Here is a 26,555-nt window from a genome sequence, read left to right as displayed (position 1 = left end):
TAATGAAAATAGCTCTAGAGGCTGAATTTAACTTGAGAGACACATATTCAAATTAATCAAAATTTCCATAAGACATATTTTTGCATTGTAAAGATTCTTTAAACTGAATAGCAACCCCCTTTTGTATGCACTCTGGATTCACTCACAAAATTGTAATTTGGGGGGTCGGACTCTATGAGAACAGCTTAGCTGTTATCTTGGTCTAACCAAGTTTCAGTTAAAAACATGAAATCAAGATTGTGCCTAGTAATAAGATCATTAATTAAAATAGCTTTTCCTGCCAAGGATCTGATGTTTAATAAAGCTAAATTTAGTGTGCTCGAAGCATTGTCAGCCCGATTTATTTCAGCCGACTGTGGCTGAAGAGGAATGCTTATCAGATTTGATACATTTGCAGGATTTAAGAGTTTCCTGTTTCTTAAACCTTGAGAAACAGGGCCCCGGCTTATCCTGTGAGTCTAAGGCGGTAACTGTAGCCGCGGCCCGGTTCGTATCAACAAGTGCTTTTATTCCGCAAACAAGCAGGCTCATCAGGCTGGGACGGCTGCTGATGACGTCGCGGTGGGATCAGAGGGGGTGTGCGTGGAGGGGTGACGAGCCGGGCACTGTGGCTAAGATTGACGAGTTGTGGGGGGGTAGATGGACGTCGAGGACGGGGAGTACATACGATTTCCATGAACTCCAGCTCAGGAGAGGATGGAGAAAGGGTGGGTGTAGGAGAGAAAGGAGGAGAGAGAGGTCGGCTTGGTAATGACCTGCGGGGTCCAGGGGAGACGGGTATGGGTGGAGCCCCCTCCTCTCTGAACTGATAAAGGATGTAAACTGTAACAGGAGAGTGAAGCAGATGTCTGTCAACACAGGCTTGAGAGGAGGTCTAATCGGGTAGTTTAAGTGAAAAGTCCTGCCTGGGTAGACTATGGGTTTGAAGGGGCTTTTGTAAAATTCATTATTATCATAATTATTATTATGGGATTCTAGGCCCATTGCCATTTGCAAAACCAACAGGAACTAACCATTGTATGTCTGTTTATCTTAGCAATTCCTCCTGGGAAACAATAACCCAGACCCCTTAGTTGAGGCCTGTAAAAACAGAGTATCCACTAAGTAACATGGAGATGATATGATAATTTCTTTAAATAGATTAATTAGGCTCTGCCTGTCGCATCTAGCGACACACAGTCTATTGTATTAGTCCATGCAAAACCTACTCTTGTGTGTGTGTGTGTGTGTGTGTGTGTGTGTGTGTGTGTGTGTGTTTGTGTGTTTACGCACAACATATAACACTTTGCACACACTGGTCTGAAGCAACGACAGACACAGAGTAGGAAACTTGAAGGAGAACAAATCCATATAAATAAATCGTCCCTTCTGCGCAGTCTTGTCTTCAGGCTAAACCAAAGACACCCAGCATTTTCCACACCAGAGCAGCTTCATCCACTATCTCATTGAATTCCTCGTTGAATGAGATTGGACAGAGAGAGGTAGAGGGGGAAAAAGTGAAAAGAGGAGTGTAGCGGCTTACCATTAGCCACTGGGCTGCATGTGGTTTTGGTGTTATGACGCGTGCCATATAGCGACAGTTAACAGTTGAAAACTTTCGAATGTCCACTCGTTCCTCGGGTTTTGAATGCTTACTTTTATTCATTACACAAAGGTGCGACTTGAACATACAACAACTATTCTCTGTTAGTCTGAGCTTGTTTTGCACGGTCGAAAACAATTTGCCTTCCGGCATGCAAGCACCTGGCTGGTGTGAGTGCACCTGATTAATAGCCTTGCATCCGGTTCAGCCCCGCCACCAGGCGGTCGAATTGGGCATAGTACAATACAATACAAACAAACAAGGAAAGGGGTGAATGGCTCTTTCAAGGAGAGTGGGGAGAAAACAAGCTGAATGAAAGAACGCAACACGTTGACATTCGCACGAGCTAAAGAGGCCTTAAAGCTCCCATATTATACACTTTTCGGTTCTATTATACAGGTTCTATTATACACCATATTATATGGTCTTAGTGGTCCCTAATACGTTTTTCTTCAATTTTTGCTGAAAAAAACTTTCAGATAATGTATTGTACTATGCTGATGTTCAGCTAATCTCACAATGGCCTATTTTTTAAAAAGAGCTGCAGCTCCCCTCGTAAATATACAATCTTTGAGCTCCCCCCGCCCCCTGTCCGGAAGCAAAGCCAGATACGCCTCGCCCTCTGTCTGTTTGTAAACAATGATGACGTATAGCCTGTTAGCACAGCTAGGTTTAGCCTACCCATAAGCAGAACCAAGTCTAGTGCTAGTAACGCACTTTGAACAGTTTGACATGACCTATCCTTGTCTACATGAAAGACTATGTTCATACAGATGCACTGACAGCCACACGATAATGGAAACGGCATGTTCACAATAAAAATGCGGCAAAAGATGGTGGCTACTGCGAAGCTAGCTCGGGAGCTAGCTGCTAACAATACCACTAAAATCAGTGAAAAAATTATCTTCAAAGTCAGACTTCTTCAGTATACATTCCAATCCTTTGTCCTATTAAAAACGAGGCATTTCCAGACTGGTGTGGGGAATAGAAATATGTTTTTATGAGCAAAAGCTGAATGCTTGTCCCAAAGCTAATAGCTATACACCAGTCAGGCAAAAATACCAATAAAAACATTTGTTTCAGTTTCACTGTTTGAAAGAAAGCACAAGTAGCTTCCTATCCGTTGTGTTATTAAAAACGAGGCTGCTGTGGTTAAGATAAGATTAGTGGATTATGCAACATTCATCATGTATTGCCGTACTACAGGCATCTTGTCGCTTAGCAACAAGCAAACAACATGGGGGTGAAGGAATATTTTTCGAGAGGATCTCAGGGCCTTGGACCAATAAGAAATAAGGGGGTGGACTGCACAGTGGAAGCTTCTGGCTTTCCAGTTTTTGACGTCAGAAACGGGGAGAATTCTGACTGGAGTATATTGGGTGGAGAGGTGGAGGGTTTCAGAAAAGGGGAGAGTGAGAAAAGGAAAGAGCTTTCTTTTTTTTTATACTTTGGCAGTCTGTAGGCACACCGTAGACCCATAATTATGTTCAAAAACATCGGAAAAGTTCATTTGCACAATATGGGAGCTTTAAGGAACTGTATCGGCCACATGTGCGTATGTGTGTGTGTGTGTGTGTGTGTGTGTGTGTGTGTGTGCCTCTGTGTGTGTTTGTGTGAGTAAGCGATTGGGACAGGGAGAGAGAGGGCAAGAGACTGAGTGTGCGTGTATGTACCATCCTGTATCCACGTCACACCCCAAGTCCAGCTCCTTCGTCTGCGCCTTAGATGAGAACCAAGCGCTCACTTTGTGACGCTGTACCACAGCTCAGAGAAAACAGGGGGCCATTTATAGAATGGATCCAATTAATTCTAAATACTGGAACTTGACCTGAAATAAACTATCTGCTCTAAACCTGGTTAAATTTGCTCTGAGAGAAGAGTCATGAGGAAGCACTATAGAAAAAAAACACATGCAATGTCTATGATCTGATGTTTTTAGCTTTAACTGGTGCAAAGTGGCGTCTTCTTTTCAAACACGGCATTTTGTGATGCAGTTGAATGAGACATCCAGATTACCCTTTCTAAACGGTCAATTACAGAGAAAAGTCATTTGCAGCCACACCAATGCACAATGCAAACATTTACGATTATATTAGTGTCACTAATACAGAATGTAATGGAACAACTGAGGTACACTTCACAAACCGATAAACAGCTGGAAAGAAAATGAGAAGTAGTTGAGTTAAGATAAGTTACTTAGATACTGCATGAGGTGGAAAAAGGTAAATGCTGGTGTTCCAAATCCAACCGGAAGTTACTTTTTGTAATTTGTCTCGCTCATTAACACACACGATTCAAGGAGGCAATTAGCCTACTTTAAATTGGATTGCTGTCAGAACTCAGTCAAATCTGAACATACAGGCAGGGAACATAAAGGTTCTGTTTAACCTATGCTTTCCAAGGATATCAACTATGCTGTGTATTGGGAACAAACATCCCTATTTCCACTTTTAAAGCATACAAAAAGATACAGCATAAAACTTCAGAACTTAAAGTACTCCATTGATGTACATCCATTACTACTGGGAAAATAGGAACTTCTAAAAGCCAATTGGGGCTCAAGATGAGGCCTACAGCATAAGTAACAAATAAAACTTCCTGTTTACATCCCCTCAAAATTATAAGTTTTGCCAACTGTATTTCCAAAGGTTCAAACAGGATTAGTTAGGAGTGACAAAATACATTCATATTAATTTGTTTTTCATGTTTGTCTGACAAATCCTATGTTTTTTTTTTACATTACGGAAGCCTCTTCCATAAAGAGGCACACACAGACACACATGCACACACATACACAAACACACATTATCTGTGTCTTACATAACAGTGAGTGATGGCAGCTGAGGACACAAACATATCGCCTTTGGCATTTGTCCTGTGAAAGTTGGACAGAGAGGAAGTCGGGTGAGTGGAAGGGAAAACAGAGAGGGACACAGAAAAAAAACTGAGAGAAAGTGTGTGTGAGGGAGGAGGGCAGGGAAAGGCTAAGAGAATATAAGAGATAGAGAGAGAGAGATTTTTTTTTATAATACTACAGATGCACATGGCCGGAGGCAATATACCCACAGGGAAAATATTACCAAGTCATTTTTATGTCTTATTAGTTTTCTATTCCAACAAGAGTCGGTAAAGAATTTTTCAAGTCCATGTACTGAAGTTTGAGACTATAAAACAATGCACCAAAGTGTTTAAATCTATATTTTACAAGCGCCATATTGAATGCCCCTTTTTCATTAAAGCATGTTCATACTCAAATGTAAAGTCATTACATTTTCATGGATGGATGATAGATTTGCAATCAAAGTGAAAAAGAAATTAACAAACTAACATGCACAACATGCAAACCTCATATTCGGCCTACTATTATGATTTATGGATAAAGTGTTCTATCCTCTGCAAATCAGTATATTTCGGCTGTAAGAAATAGATGGATGTGTTCTGGTGTGAAAATATGTATTTAAGCTGACTTCTCATAAATGTTTCATCACAGTTTTAATCAGCATGTCCCCTTACCCCATCCTTTTCATTTTAAGACACAAAATCTGATGGATCCCAATTTGCCCCGTAGGGAATTCTGATGCAGACGCATCTAACATTTCCTTAGCTTGGCTCTGAATTTCAGATGTCATGCTTTAAAAAACAGTAGCATCCAAGGAAAGGGTACATTTTGGCTTTAGTAGCAACCTAACGTACAATAAATAAAATGGTGAGCCCCTCACTGTGCACATCAGGGATTTGATGAGAAGAAACATAATTTAGGTGGAAATTTGTCTCAGTGTGGATGTTTTTTTTATCCCGGTGAAGTAAGTCTTTAGTGACACATCTGCCCTTTGGAAATGAAACCATCCTTTTGGGTCAGACTGTGAAGTATCTTGCTGCAGTGGTGTGTGTAATATGCATGAGAATAAATAAGTTTCCCTTGTACGATGGGACAAGCCTATCCTAGCCTAGCCTAGCCTTTGCCCAGTGTTAGTACCAGTGTTATAAAACCATCAGGTGATCAAATCAGAATTCCAATCCTGCATTTTTCTTTTTTTTTTAGGAAATGTTTTCCCTATTTGGGATTAAAAATTATAAAATAATGTCATCATGCAACTTTAGTACAATACCCAGCTAAATACTTTGCATTGCAAAATGGCATTACATTGGTACATTAACTTTATAAGATAAGATAAGCATGAGTCCAACCACGGTTGTAAATGTTTTCCAGTAAGGGACCAAATGTTGAAAATGCAAAAATTATAAAGAGTAGCTATATAATAGATTTTTAGGGGGCCAAGCCCGAGTAGGGCTGGGACCGCGTTTTGCAGAGCAACGCGGTTCCCAAGCCCTGCGGGGCAGGGAACCCTATTGATCTTGTAGGGATTATTCTTATTAGGGGGCCAAGCCCGAGTAGGGCTGGGACCGCGTTTTGCAGAGCAACGCGGTTCCCAAGCCCTGCGGGGCAGGGAACCCTATTGATCTTGTAGGGATTATTAGGGGGCCAAGCCCGAGTAGGGCTGGGACCGCGTTTTGCAGAGCAACGCGGTTCCCAAGCCCTGCGGGGCAGGGAACCCTATTGTTTTTGTTGGGCCTTTTATTCCTATTCCTATTCCTTACGTAAAAGTGGTGCTGCAGCCCAAACCGTAAAGGGTTGGGACATGCCACTTGCATGGCTTATCCAGGTCCGTGCCTGGTACGCAGACACAAAAATTCAGACATGCCGGCCACAAGGTGGCGCTACAACAAAGGAAAAGGCGTTTTGGGCTATAACTTCCGCACCGAAAGTCCGACAGTCAAAAACTTTATATCCACAGATGCCCACAAGTCAGCTGCATCTTTTGAGATAGGCCACGCCCATTTGCGTATATATACATTTTTCGCCACATCGCAAAAACTGTGTCGGTCACCAAAACATACTCCTCCTACAGTTTTCGCCCGATTTGGACGAAACCAAAAGCATTATGCTCTACCGACTCCCACGAGCAAAAGTTGGTCAAATAATTTTTCTACGACCATCGGAAGACCAAACGGTAGCGCTTTCAAGATTTGCGAAAATCCCTTAAAAAAAAAAAAAAGAGGGATTTTCTTGAAACTCAAGCGAGACTATCATGGGGCATACCTGAGCCTATGGCAAAAATATGGGAAATAAATTTTAATGTGGGCCGGACTTATTAGAAAAAATAGTTTTTCAATTTTTTTGCCTGTTTTCGCCATTTTCTAAGTCTTTAGGCGGGAAAATGGGAAAATTCAAAAAAGTGTCTTTACAATGGAGAGGTTGACAATTTCATTTTGCTATAACTCCCCAACCGAACATCGCACATTCAAAAACTTGACATCCACTTGTTTGGTACATTGAGTTGCATCTTTCTATCTAACGTAGTTTTGCGAATGTCATCCATTGGGGGCGCCAAAACCACAAAAAGCAAAGAAAACGCGTTTGGGGCTATAACTCCCACACCGAACATCGCACATTCAAAAACTTTACATCTCCGGATTCCGTGAAGCAAGGGGCCGGCGCCGCGGACGACGACGCCCGATCCCGAGTCGCGTGGGAGGCTTGGCCCCCGTTCACAACTGCTTGCAGTTCTAGTTCTTATTCTTATTAGGGGGCCAAGCCCGAGTAGGGCTGGGACCGCGTTTTGCAGAGCAACGCGGTTCCCAAGCCCTGCGGGGCAGGGAACCCTATTGTTCTTGTAGGGATTATTATTATTCTTCCACCTGTAAAAGTGGTGCTGCAGCCCAAACCGTAAAGGGTTGGGACATGCCACTTGCATGACTAGATCCAGGTCCGTGCCTGGTACGCAGACAAAAAAATTCAGACATGCCGGCCACTAGGTGGCGCTACAAAAAAAAGGAAAACGTGTATAACTTCCACACCGAAAGTCCGACAGTCAAAAACTTTATATCCACAGATGCCCACAAGTCAGCTGCATCTTTTCAGATAGGCCACGCCCATTTCCGTATATATACATTTTTCGCTACGTCGCAAAAACTGTGTCAGTCACCAAAACATACTCCTCCTACAGTTTTTCCCCGATTTGGACGAAACCAAAAGCATTATGCTCTACCGACTCCCACGAGCAAAAGTTGGTCAAATAATTTTTCTACAACCATCGGAAGACCAAACGCTAGCGCTTTAAAGATTCGATTTTTCAATATGGATCATTTCTTCTTCTTTTTATTTAAAATGGTGCTGCAGCCCAAACCGTAAAAGGCTGGGACATGCCACTTGCATGACTAGATCCAGGTCCGTGCCTGGTACACAGACGAAAAAATTCAGACATCCCGGCCACTAGGTGGCGCTACAACAATGGAAAACGCGTTTGAGGCTATAACTCCCACACAGAACGTCCGACAGTCAAAACCTTTATATCCACAGATGCCCACAAGTCAGCTGCATCTTTTGAGATAGGCCACGCCCATTTGCGATAGGATACATTTTTTGCTACGTTGCAAAAACTGTGTCAGTCACCAAAACATACTCCTCCTACAGTTTTCGCCCGATTTGGAAGAAACCAAAAGCATTATGCTCTAATGACTCCCACGAGCAAAAGTTGGTCAAATAATTTTTCTACGACCATCGGAAGACCAAACGGTAGCGCTTTAAAGATTCGCCGATTAGCTTCCTTGTAATACCTTGTACGTAAGTGATCATAAATCCAAAACTATACATCGTATCAAGACAATATTTTAGAAATATGGTCGTACTGTCCTAATGAACATCCTCATAAAAAAATTGGAACATTTCGCCAAAAGGGGGCGCCAAAAACACAAAAAGTATACATCTCCTTATCCACTTGAGCATCTTTCACTGCAATTTTTTTGCCTTTTGGTCTATAACTCCCAAACCGAACATCCCACATTCTAAAACTTGACATCCACTTGTTCGGTACATTGAGCTGCATCTTTCCATCTAACATAGTTTTGCGGATGTCATCCATAGGGGGCGCCAAAACCACAAAAAGCTAAGAAAATGCGTGTGGGGCTATAACTCCCACACCAAACATCACACATTCAAAAACTTGACATCCACTTGTTCGGTACATTGAGCTGCATCTTTCTATATAACACAGTTTTGCGAATGTCATCCATAGGGGGCACCAAAACCACAAAAAGCAAAGAAAACGCGTTTGGGGCTATAACTCCCACACCGAACATCGCACATTCAAAAACTTTACATCCCCGGATTCCGTGAAGCGAGGGGCCGGCGCCGCGGACGACGACGCCCGATCCCGAGTCGCGTGGGAGGCTTGGCCCCCGTTCACAACTGCTTGCAGTTCTAGTTCTTATTATTCTTCTCCACATAAAAGTGGTGCTGCAGCCCAAACCGTAAAGGGTTGGGACATGCCACTTGCAGGGCTCATCCAAGTCCGTACCCCGTACGCAGACAAAAAAATTCAAACATCCCGGCCACTAGGTGGCGCTACAACAAAGGAAAAGGCGTTTTGGGCTATAACTTCCGCACCGAAAGTCCGACAGTCAAAAACTTTATATCCACAGATGCCCACAAGTCAGCTGCATCTTTTGAGATAGGCCACGCCCATTTGCGATAGGATAGATCTTTTTCTACGTCGCAAAAACTGTGTCAGTCACCAAAACATACTCCTCCTACAGTTTTCGCCCGATTTGGACGAAACCAAAAGCATTACGCTCTCCTGACTCCCACGAGCAAAAGTGGGTCAAATAGTTTTTCTACGACCATCGGAAGACCAAACAGTAGCGCTTGAAAGATTCGCGAAAATTCCTTAAAAAAAAAAAAAAAGGGGATTTTCTTGAAACTGAAGGGAAACTATCATGGGGCATACCTGAGCCTATGGAAAAAATATGGGCTAGAAATTTCTATGTGGGCCGGACTTATTAAAAAAAAGAGTTTTTCAATTTTTTGGCCTGTTTTCGCCATTTTCTAAGTCTTTAGGCGGGAAAATGGGAAAATTCAAAAAAGTGTCTTTACAATGGAGAGGATGACAATTTGATTTTGCTATAACTCTCCAACCGAACATCGCACATTCAAAAACTTGACATCCACTTGTTTGGTACATTGAGCTGCATCTTTCTATCTAACGTAGTTTTGCGAATGTCATCCATAGGGGGCGCCAAAACCACAAAAAGCAAAGAAAACGCGTTTCGGGCTATAACTCCCACACCGAACATCCCACATTCAAAAACTTTACATCCCCGGATTCCGTGAAGCGAGGGGCCGGCGCCGCGGACGACGACGCCCGATCCCGAGTCGCGTGGGAGGCTTGGCCCCCGTTCACAACTGCTTGCAGTTCTAGTTCTTATTCTTATTATTCTTCTCCACATAAAAGTGGTGCTGCAGCCCAAACCGTAAAGGGTTGGGACATGCCACTTGCAGGGCTCATCCAAGTCCGTACCCCGTACGCAGACAAAAAAATTCAAACATCCCGGCCACTAGGTGGCGCTACAACAAAGGAAAAGGCGTTTTGGGCTATAACTTCCGCACCGAAAGTCCGACAGTCAAAAACTTTATATCCACAGATGCCCACAAGTCAGCTGCATCTTTTGAGATAGGCCACGCCCATTTGCGATAGGATAGATCTTTTTCTACGTCGCAAAAACTGTGTCAGTCACCAAAACATACTCCTCCTACAGTTTTCGCCCGATTTGGACGAAACCAAAAGCATTACGCTCTCCTGACTCCCACGAGCAAAAGTGGGTCAAATAGTTTTTCTACGACCATCGGAAGACCAAACAGTAGCGCTTGAAAGATTCGCGAAAATTCCTTAAAAAAAAAAAAAAAGGGGATTTTCTTGAAACTGAAGGGAAACTATCATGGGGCATACCTGAGCCTATGGAAAAAATATGGGCTAGAAATTTCTATGTGGGCCGGACTTATTAAAAAAAAGAGTTTTTCAATTTTTTGGCCTGTTTTCGCCATTTTCTAAGTCTTTAGGCGGGAAAATGGGAAAATTCAAAAAAGTGTCTTTACAATGGAGAGGATGACAATTTGATTTTGCTATAACTCTCCAACCGAACATCGCACATTCAAAAACTTGACATCCACTTGTTTGGTACATTGAGCTGCATCTTTCTATCTAACGTAGTTTTGCGAATGTCATCCATAGGGGGCGCCAAAACCACAAAAAGCAAAGAAAACGCGTTTCGGGCTATAACTCCCACACCGAACATCCCACATTCAAAAACTTTACATCCCCGGATTCCGTGAAGCGAGGGGCCGGCGCCGCGGACGACGACGCCCGATCCCGAGTCGCGTGGGAGGCTTGGCCCCCGTTCACAACTGCTTGCAGTTCTAGTTTTTATTATTATTATAGAGTAAAAACCTTAACAATGTCACACAATGAGTCAGTTGTAATATAGTAGAGTATATTAACCATTGCTTACCAAAATATTCCTAGCAAGTTATTTCTAACATCATGCAGAGTATGATAATAATGTAATAACTTCAGAACTAGTTTCAAAGGAGGAGGTACAGCATTCTGCATTTTTATGTCCAGATGAGGTCAAAATGTGTCTCTCAACACAGACAACCTCTGGCAATTAGCTGCTTTATGCGCGTCACCCATGTGAGTCTCCAGCATGAGTGTGTGTGTGTGTGTGTGTGTGTGTGTATCATGTGTGTGTGTGTGTGTGTGTGTGTGTGTGTGTGTGTGTGTGTGTGTGTGTGTGTGTGTGTCTGTGTGTGTGTGTGTGTGTGTGTGTGTGTGTGTGTGTGCGTGTGTGTGTCTGTAGCTGTGACGTGTATGTGTGCATTATGAGGGATAATGGAAGGGAAAAACACTCCCAGATGCATGTGATGCAATTATACCCTTGATTATCTGATTGGGTAATCTACAGGCAGGCTGGAGGCGTCCAAGACAAACACAGTTTTGGCAGACTGTTGACCTAGCACAAACCACTAGGAAGCACACACACAAACACAAACACAAACACACACACACACAAACGCACACACCTGAATTTGAGATGTTACTCTACGATGCATAGATATAGTGAACGCCAAGCAGTACGCCTGTGATGTAAGCAGCAGGGACTTGTATTTGTCACAAAAATGTCTACTTGTGCGCACGAGTGAGGTAGATGGAAACAGAGCAGGTTTTTCCTGGAAACTGTGTAGTACGGAAGCAGTAGGGAACTGAGCTGCAGTTTGTATTTGTAATAAACATAGACACAGACATACTGCACATACAGTCATATGAAAAAGTTTGGGAACCCCTCTCAGCCGGCATTATAATTGACTCTGCTTTCACAAAAAAAATATAAAAGTGGTATGTCTTTCATTTACCAGGAACAGCTAAGTACTGGGATGTTTTCCAAACAAAGATTTTTTGAAAAGCAGTATTTAGTTTTATGAAATAAAATACAATGTGAAAAACTGTCTGTGCAAAAATATGGGAACCCTTGTGGTTTTGTTGATTTTAATGCCTGTAACAGCATGTAAAACTGATGACTTTAAACACCAAGTTGGTTGGAGCCTTGAACCTCATAGAAATGTCTGTTTAATCATGATAAAAGGTATTTTAGGTGCCTAAATGCAAGTTGCACTTCTCTTTGACTCTCTGCTGAAGTGAGACAGAATGGGATCATCAAAACAGCTCCCAAAAGATCTGAAAAACAAAGATTGTTCATTGTCATGGTTTAGGGGAAGGCTACAAGAAGCTTTCCCAAAAGTTTCAATTGTCAATTTCGACTGTAGGGAACGTTGTCAGGAAATGGAAGGACACAGGCATAGTGGCAGTTAAACCCAGGTATGGCAGACCAAGAAAAAAACAGGAGCGGCATAGGTGGAGGATTGTGAGAATGGTTGCACACAACCCACAGATCACCTCCAAAGACCTGCAAGAACATCTGGCTGCAGATGGTGTATCTGTACATCGTTCAACAATTCAGCGCAATTTGCACCAAAACATCTGATTTTTATAAAGACCAAATAACTTAATTTTTGTCTCATCAGTCCAAAGCATTTTCTTCCAATATGATGCTGGCTTGTCTAAATGAGCTTTTGCATACTCCATGCAACTGTATCTGTGGCGTGGGCGCAGAAAGGGCTTCCTTCTCATCACCCGGCCATACAGATGTTTTGGTGCAAATTGCACTGAATTGTAGAACCATGTACAGATACACAATCTGCAGCCAGATGTTCTTGCAGGTCTTTGGAGGTGATCTTTGGGTTGTGTGCAACCATTCTCACAATCCGCCGCATATGCCACTCTTGTACTTTTCTTGGTCTGCTAGACCTGGGTTTAACTGCAACTGTGCCTGTGTCCTTCCATTCCCTGACAACGTTCCTTACAGTAGAAATTGACAATTGAAACCTTTGGGAAAGCTTCTTGTAGCCTTCCGCTAAACCATGACAATGAATAATCTTTGTTTTTAAGATCTTTTGGGAGCTGTTTTGATGATCGCATTTTGTCTCACTTCTGCAGAGAGTCAAAGAGAAGTGGAACTTGCATTTAGGCACCTAAAATACCTTTTATCATGATTAAACAGATCTTTATATGAGGTTCAAGGCTTAACAACATAATCCAACCAATTTTGTGTTTAAAGTCCTCAGTTTTACATGCTGTTACATGCATTAAAATCAGCAAAACCACACGGGTTCCCATATTTTTGCACAGCCAGTTTTTCACATTTTATTTAATTTCATAAAACTAAATACTGCTTTTCAAAAAATCTTTGTTTGGAAAACATCCCAGTACTTAGCTGTTCCTGGTAAATTAAAGACATACCACTTTTATCTTTTTTGTGTGAAAGCAGAGTAAATTATAATGCCGGCTGAGAGGGGTTCCCAAACTTTTTCATATGACTGTACATATGAGGTTGGATGCTGGGTCCAATAACGGAGATAAGTTAAATACATTTACTAACAGAGGGCCTTTCAAGTGCATATACTGTATATTCAAAATAAGCCATCAAATTACACCAATTCACAATTTATAAGTAACAAAAGAGACAATAAGGTAACTTATAAGTGCTGATTGCAAAATAAATGAAAACTTTTTAAATGAAACACAATAGTGTCCATCATTACATGAGACCGCATAGAGAAAATATGTTAGGAAAAATATGCTTTGTGAAATGTGCAATCATCGATGACTAACATATTATGACCTCATAAACTAGATATGATGAACGAGTCAGCAAACAGACGCCTAGTATTTACACATCCACAAGACACAGAGCAACACGATGAATTGTTTGGAGTCATGTTGGTGTCCACCTGGCGAAACTGTCCAACATTCACTCTCCGGTCTGCTCATCAACTCCTGAGCGAAATCTCTCTCTCTCTTTAGCAGCTAAATCATCCACTCATTTCCATTTGCACATTATTTGTAGTGACATTAACAGCTACTAAAGGTCTTCAATGTCTCTTTAGCCTTGCAGCCCCCCAGCACACACGCCCTGTCTCAGGTCTGAGATGAGTATTTATTTCTGTTCTCCTGGTTTCAGTCAAATGTTTTATTTTTATTTTTATTTTTTTTTTGGGGGGGGGGCACATGAGTCATGGGTGGAACTCACTAGAGGCCTAAAGCTTACTGAAATGCTGACTGTTTGATACACTCAATTGTGTTGAAAATAAATAACCTCACTTAACTATGAGGAGGAACTGAGGTTTTATAGAAACCTTAGATATAAAACGCAGGATAGCATAATATAGGCCAGAGGCAGAATTTTTAATTAGGTTATACATTTAAATGAGGATTCTTACAAACATCCCTTGAAATGGTTTCACTGTTTGGGATATATGAATAAGTAGTTCCCCGCTCCTTCAAGATAGACTGGTACTGATTTTAAAGAATGAGGCCGGTGTCATTTTACTTCTTGTTATTATTTTCAACAAATCCCATGAAAATTCGGAGGGAACAAACAAAGAGGTTATCATGCTGACAAGTCAGTGTAGCCACGGGCTGAAGAAGTTCCTCCATAATATCAAATGTCTTCATAAATCTATTGGCATATGGAATATGGATGGAATATTGCTGTTTTGCTACGCCACCTACAAAGTGTGTTCAAGTGGAATCATATGTTACACAAATGAGCGTCAATGGTACAGTCAGAGTATATCATAGAGTAGAGAAATGTCACCCAGTGCTATGGCTCTTGAATGTCTTTTTAATAGATTTTTTAATGATAATGGCACTGAGGCGGTGTCTGTAACGCTGGTCTTGCTTGTTAACAGGACCCATTCTTTGTTGGTTTTGGATCATTCTTATGGGATTTGGTGATAATTACAAAACGATCAAATAAAAGCAAACCAGAATTATTTAAGCTAGTTATTTCAGTCGGTAGCACTGCAACACCAGCCTGAAAAAGCAAAGGCCTCTCTGTGAAACAATAGCCTTGTCCAACCAGACCATCATACTTCATTTCATTTGTACAGAAGGTCTGGAACTGCTCTATTTGGCAAACGTTCACTCACTTGGAGGCGGGTGTCTGTTGAAGTTTAAAACTATTGGATCTGCCCAGTGCCACTCTGGATCAGCCAACCAATCGCATAACGTTTGGGAGCTCGGAAATTTCCGACTTCACTACATATTGTAGTCTATGGAGCTACCGGTACCTGGCAACGGTAACATGCTAGAGCCTAACGTTTAGTTATTTCGACGAGAAAGGTTGTAGGCGTCCATACTTTCCCGAGCAGATGCACTGCAACACAGACAGGTCGGAACTCGGAACTACCAAGTCGGAAATCTCCGAGTTCCGAGTTTAAAGGAATGCAGCATTCAACTGAAACTGTAGCGCGACTTCGACGTCATCGTTCTCAGCCACTCGCTCTGTTCGCTGATTGGACGGCCGGAAATGTTCCTGGGCTAGAGCTGAGATATTCACCGCAGCCTCAGACTGACTGCTGAAGGGAAAATTAAATTTGAGCGGAAGTAGGTAGGCGGGCGGAGCCAGGCTAGTGAAACAACATAGTTGGACAGTGCCCTATCCTGGACACCGCATCTGGACTACATCTGCAGCAAGGTGCAGCAAAGAATATACTTATTAAGGAGGCTCAGGTCATTTGGAGCTAGCAGCAAAGTCCTGTCTCTGTTCTACAAAGCCACAATTGAAACCATCCTGCAGTACGGAGGCTCCATCTGGTTCGGTGCCCTTTCTGCGCAACTCAAAGCCAGGATTATGCGGCTCCTATCAATCTGCTCCAAACTGGTGGGCCACTTAGTGGAGAGCAGATTCTTCCAATCACAAAACAGGCACACAGTCAAACTAGATCAGTCTGGACCCGGCCCATGTCTTACACAGGGAGTACCAGCTCATGCCCTCGGGGAGGCGTTACAGGGTGCCGGAGTGCAGAAAAGTGAAATATAAACATTAATTTGTGCCCTTGTCAATCTCACTGCTGAATCAGCACAGGAAGGCAAATAAGTGACTTTTAACCCCATATTATTTATGAACACTTTTTGCATGGCTGTACCCTCATCATATTTATTATTCATTGTTGTTGTTTACGTTTTTAATGTAGTGTCATGTTTTTCATGTATGATTGTTGGAGCTTGTACTGCAAGCAAAATTTATGTGAAAACGGACAATAAAGTATTATCTTATCTTATCTTATCTTAACACACAGAGGAGTAAATGCTAACCATTCTTCCATAAATACAGTTCAAAATCTGGCCTGTTATCCCCAAACTGTTTTTCAAGTTCTCAAACTGCATGTACCCTATTTCTAAAGAGTAAAGGAATTTAAAAATAAAAAATAAAAATAGAAAACTGACAAATGTCTTGAAAATGAAGCACTTACACAAAACAGTGGGATCAGAACAGATTATAGCCCTCACCTGCCGACTGTCCGCTACATGGGTGAGAGTGTTACTGTAGTGCAAGAGAAAAGTAGACAGACATACAGACAGATGTGTGGACAGATGTGGATGCTGCCCCCTGCCCAGGCCAACCACCTTCCCTCGTCTCACCTCTCACAAAACATATTTTGGAGCTAAAACACACCATTGAATCGAGTAACAAGGCCAACCTTGTCCAAGGCCACCAAACCCTCATTTGGACAGCCAGTGGGGAAGCCACTGGATGTGTGTGTGTGTGTGTGTGTGTGTGTGTGTGTGTGTGTGTGTGTGTGTGTGTGTGTGTGTGTGTGTGTGTGTGTGTGTGTGTGTGTGTGTGTGTGTGTGTGTGTGTGTGTGTGTGTGTGTGTGTGTGTGTAAATGTGACTGGCCAGGACAGTTTACAATTATTTGCTGCTGAATATCAGTAGCAAGCTGTGGAGGGCTACTCTTACACACGTTTCTCTTTTCTTTTTCTTTTTCTTTAGCTCTTGCTCTCTCTCGTGGCCCTCTCTCAGTGGGAGCCTATGGCATCAAGCCAAATTCATGTTACATGAAGACAAACACTAAAAACACACACATTCACTCAATCTGTCACACAAAGCATATGCGTCAGCCACAAAGTTGAACACACTGCCTGTCTTTGGGTGCGTGTGAGAGCGCAGAGTGATGGTGTGTTTAGGTTGAACACAGGGAACATATAGTTGTCCTTTTACCATCAACACTTCTACTGAACTTGGCAGCAAACCTCCTCTAACTCACCCTCTTTTCATCACCCTCCCCAGCAAATCTTTCAACACTCTCCCTGTCCCCTCCTCTCTCTCCTCACTCTCACATTAGCTCCCCTCAAGCTAGATCTCTCTCTCTCTCTCTCTCTCTCTCTTAATTCAATTCGATCCAAAAAAGCTTTACTGGCGTGACTATTTTAGTCAAATAGTATTGCCAAAGCCTTACAGTTAATAACAAATAATAAACAAATTGAACTATCAAAACAATCCCGCCCCACCCCCCATATCTTAGGAATGTAAACAATGTATACATATAATATATAAACACAATACAAATAGTATCACACATAAAATAGTACACCTCAATTATTACAAGTTGTATTGCATAACTAAATCATGGTAATACAAGTCATAAGAAATAACTAACGAGATATTTCAATTCAACTAAAGAAAAGCTAGTTATTGTATAATAATATATATTTTAAAATATCTCTTTCTCTCTATCACTCACATACTCACTCACGTGCATTTGGCTATTTGGCCGGTGCTTGGGGCTGGATGCCCGAGTGTTCAATCACTTTTTTTCTAACCCAGCTTCTCGTTCGTGGTTCCACTGTTTTTTAGCGTATGTCTACCTTTCCGGTTTTTCTCATAGATAGTATATAAAATGGATGTAGCATCTGGGCTGACCTCAGTTATTCCTACTGCATCCAATTCTCCTGGCAGGGACAATGGGCGGATAGCTGTCACTCAAGAGATCGCACCCCTAATTATTCATACATTTTAACCTACAAAAGAATAAAAACTAGCCTGCTAGAAAAAAATTCACCCCCCTCAGTGTTGTCATGGAGATATGACCTAAATATACAGTTTAGTTTAATTACAGCGGCACCTCTGGCAACAGAATCCCCACTTCTTAACCAAGTTTTTCATTTACCTTGTCTAATTTATACACATATATATACAGTATATACTGTATATACACTACTGTTCAAAAGTTTGGGGTCACTTAGAAATGTCCTTATTTTTTAATGAAAAGCACTATTTTCTTCAATGAGGATAACCTTAAATTAATCAGAAATGTAGTCTAGACATTGTTAATGTGGAAAATGTTGTAACACCATGCCATACCCTGACAGCACTTGATTGGAGCCAATTTCCTCCTGCAACAGGACAATGACCCAAAGCACACCTCCACGCTATGCAAGAACTATTTAGGGAAGAAGTAGTAAGCTGGTATTCTGTCTGTAATGGAGTGGCCAGCGCAGTCACCAGATCTCAAACCTATTGAGCAGTTGTGGGAGCAGCTTGACCGTATGGTACGTAAGAAAAGCCCATCAAGCCAATCCAACTTGTGGGAGGTGCTTCAGGAAGCGTGGGGTGAAATTTCTTCAGAATACATTAACAAATTGACAGCTAGAATGCCAAAGGTCTGCAAGGCTGTAATTGCTGCAAGAGGAGGATTCTATGACAAAAGCTAAGTTTGAAGGACAAAATTATCATTTAAAATAAAAATCATTATGTCTAACCTGATCAATACGGTGGCGCTGAGCATTCACCAAAAAAAAAAATTCACAGCTAATGTAGCCGTTAGCACACTCAGGATCTCGTAATTACGAGAAAAGATCTCGTAATTACGAGATCCTGAGTGTGCTAACGGCTACATTAGCATTTGGTTAAATGATATGCAGTTTGTTCATTATGAGCCACCGGAGCCACCGTACTGTGTTGCCTCATCCAATCAGAATGCCCTGTGGGCTAGTTCACTTTTACCTCCTGTTTGTTACTGTATCGGAGTGCAGTTTTATTGAATGCTTTGATTAAATGCAGTCGATTAAACTCGGTGTGATCCTTGACTCATACAAACACATAAGAACTTCTACAAGGAGGGCATGACAATGAGTATAGCCATGTCAACTTTGCGCAGATATGCAGTCACTGGGACTGTTCAGGAGAAAAGCCCAGTCGGACCTCAGCAGCTGATCACGGGCGTAAAGTCGAAAGTCTGTCCCTCAGTATAGGCTACCCGATGCGATCGCTGATTAATGAATGAACAGTCAAAACATATTTAAAATAATTGTATTGATTATGGGGCCCATTGTAGTCCGGAAACCAAGGCAATTGCCTACGTTTGCCTATGGCTAGGTTCACCTCGTCTGCACACACACAGACACACACTATAAGTTCAATAGTGTTCAAAAATCAAATACAACACATTATCAAATACAACACATTATAATTCAAAAGGTTTTAATAAGATTCAAATGAAAGATAGAACCAGTTAGATTAGAACACCGGCTGGGGGTCAGAACACAGGACCCTTAGAGCCAGCTTGTGTCTGGGGGTCAAAGCATAGGAAAATCAGAAACAGCGAGAACAGCCTGGTACTCAGAACACAGGAGGAGACCCAACTGGATTATAACATCAGCCTGTCATACTCTACAACTAGGCCTACTCTACATTCCAGCTCTGAAGGTTACAGGGAAAGATGAGAAGGTGCTCTTTCCGTGTGGTTGTCCCCGGTCGTCTTCCTGGTGTATTTCCTTGGCATGATGGCTTTTCTACAATGTGTATGACATTAAAATAAAACATATGTCATGTAATATTACATTAAAATATGTTTAAGACTAAACTGAACTTGTGCCTCATGGTGGGGGAAAGTGAGACAGTGGCTCACTTTCCACCACCGCCACAATTTGAGAAAAAACTACCTCTCTTAGCATGTCAGGCTAATCTTCAGTTATCAGCATCACATGGTTTCATATGTTGGTAGTTCATCAACACGTATGATAGAAGTTTTTCTACGTGAATACATTTGCTTTGGCACAACAGTTGATTAAGTTGACAGCAAGAAAATTTACTTTTACATGCAAAATACCTATTTTGGTGAAAAAAACATGCTTACCACAGCACCATGAGGTCCTCTCTTTCAGGGCCATGGGGAAATGAGAGGGGCTTGAAAACATATATCTCACATGACCACAAATGTTTTCCGTCGCCTAGATACAGGGGGTGGCTCACATTACCCGATGCCTCAGATTCCCCCGTTCTCCCCTACTGTATATATATATTATATATATATATAAAATATGTGACTCAAATAGGTGATTTATATTCAAAAACATCCACTTCCTCATTCTGTGTGTGTGTGTGTGTGTGTGTGTGTGTGTGTGTGTGTGTGTGTGTGTGTGTGTCACACGTCACACACAGTCTAACGTGCAAGCAGGCGTCCCTTTCATATCTTATTCGTGTGACGGTTCAACATGCAGATTGGGAACGTCTTGTATTTTTTCTGCACGCTAAAAATAAAAATCCACTGCTGCTGTTACATGTTTCTGGATCAGTTAGTAAAAAAAAACTAAATAAACATAATCTGCAGGTGAAATGGATGCCACAGTATATGAAAAAATAAATTGAATTGCTCTGTTGATCAGATATGTAGTGGGGTATACAACCTTATAATTAATGTACAGAATGGTCCTGGTGCGATCTCACAATGGGAGATAATAGCAGAGACAGTGCAGTTCAAACTACTACTGTTTCAGAGTGAATGGATGAACTGACTCATTGGTAACCACCATAATGTTTCCATGTGCATCTCTGTTGCCTGAACCATATTTTAACCATAGTTTACCCCAATCGGAGTCTTTATTTAACCTTAACCCTTGGTGCATTGCAGAGATGTAGACAAAAAACAAACATCATCCCAAGTTTTGCAAAATCGTCCAATATCAACATTATCTCGGGTGAAAAGGTTGTTTTAAAAGAACACAGTGTCATGTAATTATTGGAAAAAAGACAACATTCTCGATTATCTTTATTCATGTTTAATCAGCCTCTAAGCCACAATAGGTCAGATAGCACTAGCGACCGGAAAAGGTTGCATCTCTCCCTGGAAATGTTGTTTGCGTCAATGAGAGAATGTGGGCCTACCCTCAAATAGAGTTATCTGCCTTCCTCCTTTCCTGCTCTTCTCTTACACAGACGATGCATATGATGATGATGAGATGATGAATATGTTATGCAACAAATTGTAGCCTTTTTTCAGCGTCTGACCTCCATTTTTAAATGGCCGATTAGTTTCAACCTGTGAACTGTGTGCGGCTGCATACTCCGACACATTTACAATGTAGCGTGACTGAGGATAACTGCCATGTGTCTATGGCCTTGGAAGATACCAGTGAACAACTGAATGCCAATATGTTTGCAATGAGCTTTGCAGCTGTGTGATAAAGAGGGTAAAAAAAAACATTAAACGACAAAACACTTTGAAATATTGTTGCTTTTTTTAGACATTCTATTCCTGGACATTGTTATCATGTACAGAGCCAGTGCTTTTCAACTGAATGTGACCCAAAAAAAATAGTTTTTTAAATAGCAGAGGCCTGTCCCCTTAATCCCCATTCCTCCGAGACCCTGACTAGTGCACAAACAACTTCTGTCAAAACACAAAGGCCTCTGTGTGGATCAGTATGGAGCAATATTCCCAATTCAAAACACTTGAATATTGGTGTGTTAACGTTTGTCCTCCCAGGGGAGCCTCCAAGGCAACAGTTAAGGTTAGGGTTAGAGTTAGTGCCTTCCATCCTTCCAGCTCCAGGCAGCGCTGCCTCCAAGGCTCCGTTGGGAGGACAAAACACCATTGAGCTTAAATATAATAATAATATATATAATACCTAGGGGGCAAAACCCCTTTTTTTGGAAAAACAGACATGGAGCGTTGTAAAAGGTTGTTCACCAAAAATGATATCCAGGACCTTCCAGGATCCCAACCTGGGTGGACAACCTGGTCAACTAGCTGCTGGAAAGCTACAGAGGGCCGACATAGAGCAAATCAGAACCACTGTTTAAGTGAATGGGGATGGGCTAATAGGGAATTTTTTAAACTTATAGATATCATTATGAAACTTTGCAAGTTGATTACTGACATTAAAATAACAACTTTTTGTATTAGCACATGAAATGTAACTGTGTAAAAAATTCATTTTCTATGGGTTATTGATCAAATTTGAACTGTGATTAGGAAAAGCTTCAGGCAGTTGGACACTTGTTTTGTTTTCAAAATTTGAAAACAAATTGACTTTGTTTTCTTCCAACACCTAGATTTTGGGGCTTTGCAGATATGCAAATGTACGCATCATTAGTAAGATATTGATGATTTTTCATATTTATTTAAACATTTTCGAAAATACTGTAATACAAAAGGTTTTTGTTTTAATGTCAGTAATCAACTGGCAAAGTTTCATAATGATATCTATAAGTTCAAAAAATTCCCCATTAGCCCATCCCCATTCACCCCCATTCACTTAAGCAGTGGTTTTGATTTGCTATGTCGGCCCGCTGTAGCTTTCCAGCAGCTTGTTGACAAGGTTGTCCACCCGGGTTGTGATCGTGGAAGGTCCTAGATGTAATTTTTGGTGAACAACCTTTTACAACGCTCCATGTCCATAAAATCACTTTGCCCCCTGGGTATAAGGACTTAACATTGCATCATGTTGATGGTTGAGAATTCTCTCATTACATTAACTAATGTGTGCTACATAACAGTAAGACTTCAATAAATACCAGTTCAATTTAAACTGAAAAAAAAATACAGAAAAAAGCCTTGTACCAAGCCAAGGCTTTTTTCCAGTTTCCAGTTCAGCAGAGTGCCTGTCTTGCCTCTGGCCTAGAAGGCTGCACCAGCCTGCTTCATAAATACTGCACAACCAACGCTTGATGAAAACCCCCGCTTCTCTCAGGTACAACTGCACTCTGGAGAGCTTCATTACCTACAGTATGGATAAACTCTACCTACAAGCTGTGTGTGTTTGCGTCATAGAGAGATACTTGAATAGAGAAGGATGCAAAAGGTAAGAAAAGGAAAACATGAGTAATTGATTTGACTGATTTGTTACAAGTCGGTTCTGAATTTACCTCAAGCGAATGCACAAATGGCAGGTTTCCAAAATGGTCCATGATTGACGTGTGAGTGTGTCCGTGCAAAGGTAAAATAATTTCAGTTTAAGAACATTCAGTAAGATGTCGAATGTATTCTTCAGATATTGAATCATTTTAGCAGAGTGTCTCACTCTCTGACCCTGGGGTCATGATGATTCCCTATTGGGTGGTTGGATATGCAAAATAGGTCAAGGATCCCTACCTTGTTCACTCATCCACCATTCCCTTCAGAATGAATACCCAGTAGCTTACACCAAAGAGATTTTTTTTGATTTTCAAATGTTTTCAGCGTTGTCACTAAAAAGTATAATGTTGCATAGCTTTGAATTGCACATGTTCTTAAGCTAGATAAATAAATTATAGCATATAGCAACGCATAATGCGCATTACGACACTTTAGTAAAATGAGGGCAAGTATACATTAAATTCAGCCTGGAGCAATAAAGAGTGAGTTCAAACCGCTTGTGTCAGAATATTTCTACAACTATATATAACGACTAAAAACATGAAAATGATGCTATTTTGATACATATTTTGCCCAGAAGTAATTGAGTCAAAATAAAGGAAATTATATTTTTTTTTGTGAATTAGGATACTCCAAGCAAAGTTTACACCAACCATGGTGTATTTTAAGTTATCATAACGACTGTGTATGGAAAATGAAACTGTGTATGTGTAAATCAAAAGGGTCAGTGACAGTGAGGAGCCAATACCGATTGATCACCTTACTCTGCCGCTCTATTAGCATTAGCATCTTTATTTGCCTATTTTCGTGGCCTTACAGACTGTACATCGTTGAGTTTGGGCTCACCTTTCTTATCAACACTGTGTGAAGCTGTGGCAGACCTGTGTTTTTAGAAGATGAAAAAGGTCTGGCAAAGTCTGCATATTATAAATTGCCCAGCACCAAACCAAACAAAAGCTGTTTGACAAAATGTGTGACTAACTGGTAAAGAAAGTTGAACGCTGAAGAACATAACACAGCTGAAAGAACAAGAATGACTTTGACTTTCTGTTTGTCAAGTGGCCAAACAAGTAAAACCCTCTTGGGTATCCACACCTTCTTGTGTTTTACTGTATTTTTCAGTTAAAAAAAATGTGTCATTTCTGTAATATTTCTCCAACTGCTTTCAGACCCCATAGTGCAATCCATTTGTTTGTGTATCTCTCTCTCTCTCTGTGTCCGTGCCCTGCATCAATCTCCGTGTTCCTATCCCTGGTCCCACACATCACATGTCGAGGACAGGCCACAGGAGGACACACTGTCCTCAGCAATCTGCTCAAGAGTTTTCAAAGTTCAATTTGTCACCAGGCTTGTTCCAGACAATGACGGGGTAGAACAGGGTAATGGAGCCGTTCTAATAGTACAGACAGTCCACTAACTCAGCGTTCCCTGGATACCAGTCAGCAATGGACAATCAAGCACAGAGAGACACACAAGGCTGATGTGGGATCATTTCGATCTTTCAAGTGAAATTTGGGAGATGGGGACAGTACTCGTGATCCTACAAATAAGTGCATGTGATCTGTGCTGCGATAGGGCCATTGGTGACTCACCATCAACCACAGACTACGAATAGACCAGTATAATCTCGTGAAATAACACTCATTTTTGGGCTTCATAAAAATGCTAAATCTGTGGCTGTTGCTGTGATCAACATTAACCATGTATTTATATTGATGTATGTATTTCTTTATCTCAGGGGCAATTAACAATGAGATTATTCTTTCAACAATAAGAAGAGAAGCTATAGTGCCAGATTTAGCCTCTGAGCTTCATTATACAAAAATAACATGGACTCTTAAAGTATCTATAAAGTGTGAAGGCTAGTATGCAGGCACCCATTCATATAGTACCAACTTGTAATATTGACCAACAGAGTAACCCATTGTTTATGTGTATATTCCCTTGACCATTTACCCCTTCAACTTCAACAACACCACACATCACACAGCAACAGCAGGGACACGACAGGCCATTTAATTGCTGCTGTTAAGCTTGAACTTTCTCAGTCACAAATTATTTCCCTCTCTTGTCTCAAAATGACGCAAAAATGAGATTGGGGCAAAGTTGCCAACAGAGTGGGAAAAGAGAGCAGTGTAATCAGCCAGGATTACGCTGCTTCTTTAGCTAAGCCTTACATGGCTGAGTATGACACAGGCTCACCCACTCAGGATGAGCATAGTGAATCCCCACTATGTGCATGTGTGTGGATCCCCGTCTCTGTCTCCCATGTGGCAACAACATTGCGAGCTCCCATAGCAAATCTCTAAGAGTTCATCTTAGATTGTCACTACACTGCACTACTAATACTGCAGGGGAATAACCTTCAGTGTCGAAGGCATTCCCAAGTAAGACAGGATGTCCAGATGTGCAAAACTGCTTCAATGTAATCTGAAAACAGCCAAAATGGGGGAGCACTTGCTGGGCCTCAACAGTGATTCATGTTTGCCATCCTGTTTTGATTTTAATAATGCATTAACAGACTTAGATTTCCCTCTACACCTATGTTGACATCATTTCTTTCTTTTGAAGTTGGCATTTTAATATGTCTCACTGTTCTTCAGGGATTATAAAAATGAAACAAAGTGCAAAAATAAAGATTTGATGTGGACATGAGTCTGATCCTGCAGGGAATGTCACGTCTGAAAAGTTATTTAAATTGGCTCTCAGTTTTTTTGTTTTTTAATGAACACTCAACTTGTCTTTCTGTCAAGTCATAGTGTGACACTATAAAGAGATCTGATTTTCAGTTGATATGTCCGTGCAGTTGATATGTCCGTGCATACTGTAGATGCTTGAACCTTAACACCCGTGATTTCAAAGAAGAGACTTGAGGTTAAGATAAACGTTGTACTGTTTCCACAGACAAAGAACCAAATGAGAAATAATAATTGTAAATTGTGTAAATCAAATTAATAATGCCTATGTGGAAAAAATTAAACATAGAAAATATATACCATTCAGTTTCGAAATGTATTGTTATTAATACACTGTATAGGCTGCAATGCATTCATAAGAGCACAATTGATTAAACCATAAAGATGGATCGTGCTGTAGATTATCGTGTGCCAGTCCACAAGCAGGCGTCATCCAGACAGAAGAATATGATGATTGACTGCTCTGTCACATATAGCCTAGGCATCTTTACACGTACGGCACGTGTCCATCAGAACATGAACCAGATGTCGACATGCTGGTAAAATAGTCATAAATGCAAAACAATAAATGCTTTCCTATGATAAATGAATGGACGCTATTTGAGAAAGTATGTCGAGGAGCTGAAATCAGTGCTATTTTGGGATGTGAGCAGCCCCAGTTGGATAACAAACAGAGATGTGCTTCAAGCTCCAATCTCATAATAGCTTACATGGCAGAGCACATCCACCCCATTCATGGATGTATGGAGTCCTAAAGTAAACCACCTACATTATCACTATACATCATCCACCCATTCCCTACTCTTTGTATCAAGAAAGTGAATGAATAATTAATTAAAACATTCCACTCAGCTGTTATTTCCACAATAAGCAACATTCAACGCAAGAGCAAGTTCCTTTGGG

General features: G+C 41.3%; 1 protein-coding gene across 1 annotated transcript in view; it reads right to left on the bottom strand.

Annotated features, from left to right (window-relative positions):
* LOC307248769 (cGMP-inhibited 3',5'-cyclic phosphodiesterase 3A-like) overlaps positions 1-26,555 on the bottom strand; it is a gene marked incomplete at both ends in the record, with an annotated part of 72,564 nt that overhangs the window by 44,495 nt on the left and 1,514 nt on the right. The window lies entirely within an intron of this gene.

This window comes from Ammodytes marinus (genome assembly GCF_949987685.1).
Source record: "Ammodytes marinus genome assembly, chromosome: 3".
NCBI classification, from domain to species: Eukaryota; Metazoa; Chordata; class Actinopteri; order Uranoscopiformes; family Ammodytidae; genus Ammodytes; species Ammodytes marinus.
The sequence above is the reverse complement of the archived record's forward strand: the minus strand, read 5'-3'. Positions and strand labels throughout refer to the sequence as shown.